Here is a 5,088-nt window from a genome sequence, read left to right as displayed (position 1 = left end):
GGGAAGGAGCTACGCCTACTTGCCATCCGCCTGGTTGGCGTCACTACACCGTGCGACGTTGCTGTGGAGACCCGCCGCCGGTAAATTGGTGTATCCTGTTTTGCCGCGAGTATGTAACCGCGTCAAATCATAATCAGTGATTATTTTATAGTCTTCCCACTTACTGGTCAAGCAAACATATGGTTTCAAAGTGGTGCACCTGTAAAGCAGGATAGCATCAGAAACCACCAAATCAAAGTAAGCATCAACAAACTCAACATTTTTTTATTAACCCTGCATCTGTGTCTCTCTGGGCCATGGCTCCGGTGGACTTGCTATCAAGTGGGGCCATTTTTCAGCTTTCATTTAAACAACAATGGCTAACTGTGAACTTTAGCACCTTCTCACAAAGCAACTGTTTTGAATATGCAGAGATTGTTTCAACTGTTCTGCCTGCGGCTATGGAATCCTGACCTGTTCACCGGACGTGCTACCTGTCCCAGACCTGCTGTTTTCAACTCTCTAGAGACAGCAGGAGTGATAGAGATACTCTTAATGATCGGCTATGAAAAGCCAACTGACATTTACTCCTGAGGTGCTGACTTGCTGCACCCTCGACAACTACAGTGATTATTATTATTTGACCATGCTGGTCATTTATGAACATTTGAACATCTTGGCCATGTTCTGTTATAATCTCCACCCGGCACAGCCAGAAGAGGACTGGCCACCCCTCATAGCCTGGTTCCTCTCTAGGTTTCTTCCTAGGTTTTGGCCTTTCTAGGGAGTTTTTCCTAGCCACTGTGCTTCTACACCTGCATTGTTTGCTGTTTGGGGTTTTAGGCTGGGTTTCTGTACAGCACTTTGAGATATCAGCTGATGTACAAAGGGCTATATAAATACATTTGATTTGATTTGATTTTGTTTATTGTGCGCTTCACAAGTCCTTACTGTCAGCCCTAGCTATGAAAACACAATTTCCCTTGTATAACATAAGGGTAAGTATACACAATGCACATGCAACAGTCGAAAAGCAGCATATTTTGTGTATTGATGGTAAGATATTGGCTAGTGCAACATTGTGGACTCAATTTGAAACTGAATGCATCACCAACATGTCCTGTTATCCTTTTCAGTCATAGTTTAAAATAAAAAAAATTGACCTTTATTTAACTAGGTAAGTCAGTTAAGAACAAATTCTTATTTTCAATGACAGCCTAGGAACAGGAGCAGATCGACAGATTTTTACCTAGCCAGCTCAGGGATTCAATCTTGCAACCTTTCAGTTACTAGTCCAACACTCTGACCATTAGGCTACCTGCCAAACCTGCCAAAGGAGTCTGCTGGATCTTTGTCTAAAAGGGGGGCTGAACTTCCTCATTTAGTCTTGGTTTCAATTCTCCCCATTAGGAAATGCGAATGAGATTTGGGTTTTGGAGGCATGCTTTTACATGGGTGTCTCTTGTTTGTGTGTGTGTGTTTGTTCGAACCAGAGGAGGCTGGTAGGAGGAGCTATAGGAGGACAGGCTCATTGTGATGGCTGGAATAGAATAAATGGAATGGAGTCAAACATGTAGTTTCCATTTGTTTGATACCGTTCCATTAATTCCATTCCAGCCATTACAATGAGCCTGTCCTCCAAAAGCTCCTCCCACCCACCTCCTTTGGTTCAAACGTGGGAAGCTATTGTACTTTCACTCTGCCAAAACAATACACAGTTACAGTCATTCACCCTTCTGGATAACTTGAAACAGTCTAACCAGGTCTTGTTTCTGGAAGTAGCCTAGCTAGCCAACTTCCTTCAACAGTTAGCTTCAGCCACTGACGTGGGACCATGGCAAAGTTGGTTTAACTTTGGATAGGCTATCTCTGGGGATAGATATCGACTCAATAAAATACACAATGTAAATGGGACAATATTTTCATGTTGCACATCTTTTAGGTGTCTCATTAAATTATTTCAATATTTGTATGTTCATTTCTTACAATTTTTAGTTGATTTGAGGTTTTAAAGTCATTGAAATTTGGAGCTATTGACATTTTAAAATATTGTCCTATGTGCATTGTGTCATTTACTGATGGTCCCTAACTAGCTCCATAGGGATATCGAATGTCAAAACGAATTGACCATTGGCAATTGATGATTACTTGGGTGCTACCAGCTGTGGGCATTGGGCAGGGTTAAATTAAACCCAACTCAGGAAAACTGTTATAGTACCCTTCATTCCGTGACATACAATTGTTTCCTAATTATCTCGCAAATCTCTGTTTTGAACGAGACTGACTGTATGACCACGTTATCCTATTTCCACTTTGTACTCAATTGACACTAGAATACATTTTTTGGACTAATATCAATGCCACATAGGCTGTTTTCTACCAGAGAAATTGTTGCATTCCTCATTCTATTCGGTCTAATGAAGGATCCTTCAGACACTTCGTTATAGGAGTATTTCTTTAGAGATCCGGGAGAGAACATAAATGAGATTAAGGGAGAAAGAAAAAGTTGATGAGACCCAAGAGGAGGGTTGGAGAGGAGATGATATGTGCGCCGTTGAAGAAACCGATGGCGGGGAAATTGAAGTGGAGAACAACAAGGGATCGTAGGTGGCCTTCTGTTTCTTTTCATCCAACTCTCTCTCACTCTTTCACGTTGTTCCCACTCCCTCTGTCTCTCCCTCCCCTGTTCTTGTTTCCTCTAAGTGGTTGTGTGTGGAAACTGAAGGGTAATAGGTGACATTTCATAGGCTGTCCTACACAAGCATCAGAGTAACAGAACAGTGTAACGTAGCCGAAAACAGTCCTCCACCACTGTGCCAAGCATCTCTGCCTCTCTTCTACCAGCCATTTGCATCATATGTTTCCATATACTTATTATTAATCCAAAACCTCAAGCCATATTCCATTATTCTTGTCATCCTTCACTCATTCCTTCTCCAAAGAGTGAAGAAAGGTAACAGTTTTGCTGTTATACACAATAATGTAAGGAAGTAAGCACACTATATACAGGAAATATTTCAAAAGTTAGTTCCAATACCATATTTACAGTTGAAGTCAAAACAGACTGCATAAAATAAATAATATAAATAGCTACAGTTGAACTCGGAAGTTTACATGAACTTAGGTTGGAGTCATTAAAACTTGTTTTTCAACCACTCCACAAATTTCTTGTTAACAAACTATAATTTTGGCAAGTTGGTTAGTACATTTACTTAGTGCATGACACAAGTCATTTTTCCAAGAATTGTTTACAGACAGATTATTTCACTTATAATTCACTGTATCACAATTCCAGTGGGTCAGAAGTTTACATACACTAAGTTGACTGTGCCATTTAAACAGCTTTGAAAATTACAGAAAATGATGTCATGGCTTTAGAAGCTTCTGATAGGCTAATTGACATAATTTGAGTCAATTGGAGGTGTACCTGTGTATGTATTTCAAACTCAGTGCCTCTTTGCTTGACATCATGGGAAAATCAAAAGAAATCAGCCAAGACCTCAGAAAAATAATTGTAGACCTCCACAAGTCTGGTTCATCCTTGGGAGCAATTTCCAAATGCCTGAAGGTACCACGTTCATCTATACAAACAATATAAACACCATGGGACCACGCAGCCGCCATACCACTCAGGAAGGAGACGTGTTCTGTCTCCTAGAGATGAACATACTTTGGTGCGAAAAGTGCAACTCAATCCCAGAACAACAGCAAAGGACCTTGTGAAGATGCTGGAGGAAACGGGTACAAAAATATCTATATCCACAGTAAAACAAGCCCTATATCGACATAACCTGAATGGCTACTCAGCAAGGAAGAAGCCACTGCTCCAAAACCGCTATTAAAAAAAAGCCAGACTACGGTTTGCAGCTGCACATGGGACAAAGACGTTTTGGAGAAATGTCCTCGGGTCTGATGAAACAAAAATATAACTGTTTGGCCATAATGACCATCGTTATGTTAGGAGGGAAAAGGGGGAGACTTGCAAGCCGAAGAACACCATCCCAACCGTGAAGCACGGGGGTGGCAGCATCTTGCTTTGCTGCAAGAGGGTCTGGTGCACTTCACAAAATAGATGGCTTCATGAGGAAGGGAAATTATGTGGATATATTGAAGCAACATCTCAAGACATCAGTTGAAGCTTGGTCGCAAATGGGTCTTCCAAATAAACAATGACTCAAAGCATACTTCCAAAGGTGTGGCAAAATGGCTTAAGGACAACCAAGTCAAGGTATTGGAGTGGCCATCACAAAGCCCTGACCTCAATGTGATGAAAGAAATAAAAGCTGAAATAAATCATTCTCTCTACTATTATTCTGCCATTTTAAATTCTTAAAATAAAGTGGTGATCCTAAGACAGGGAATTTTTACAAGGATTAAATGTCAGGAATAGTGAAAAACTGAGTTTAAATGTATTTGGCTAAGGTGTATGTACACTTCCGACTTCAACTGTACATGTGCAGGGATACTGGAGTGATGGAGGTAGATACAGTGTATTCGGAAACTATTCAGACCCATTGACTTTTTCCACATTTTGTTACTTTTCAGCCTTATTCTAAATGGTATTTTCTTTCCTCATCAATCTACACACAATACCCCATAATGACAAATCCAAAACAGATTTTTAGATAAAACTTAAATAATTACGTTTACATAAGTATTCAGACCTTTTACTCAGTACTTTGTGGAAGCACCATTGGCAGGGATTACAGCCTTGAGTCTTCTTGGGTATGACCCTTCAAGCTTGGCACACCTGTATTTGGGGAGTTTCTCCCATTCTTCTCTACAGATCCCCTCAAGTTCTGTCAGGTTAGATAGGGAGCGTCGCTGTATAGCCATTTTCAGGTCTCTCAAAAGATGTTCCATCGGGCACTCTGGAGCAGGTTTTCATCAAGGATCTCTCTGTAGTTTGCTCCCTTCACCTTTCCCTTGATCCTGACTAGTCGCCATTCCCTGTCACTGAAAAACATCCCCAAAGCATGATGCTGCCACCACCATGCCTCATTGAAGGCATGGTGCCAGGTTTCCTCCAGACGTGATGCTTGTCATTCAGGCCAAAGAGTTCAATCTTGGTTTCATCAGACCAGGTAGCTTTATTTCACATGGTCTGAG

This window comes from Oncorhynchus mykiss, chromosome 30 (assembly GCF_057628025.1).
Source record: "Oncorhynchus mykiss isolate SJ-2025 chromosome 30, ASM5762802v1, whole genome shotgun sequence".
In the NCBI taxonomy this organism is placed as follows: Eukaryota; Metazoa; Chordata; class Actinopteri; order Salmoniformes; family Salmonidae; genus Oncorhynchus; species Oncorhynchus mykiss.
The sequence above is the reverse complement of the archived record's forward strand: the minus strand, read 5'-3'. Positions refer to the sequence as shown.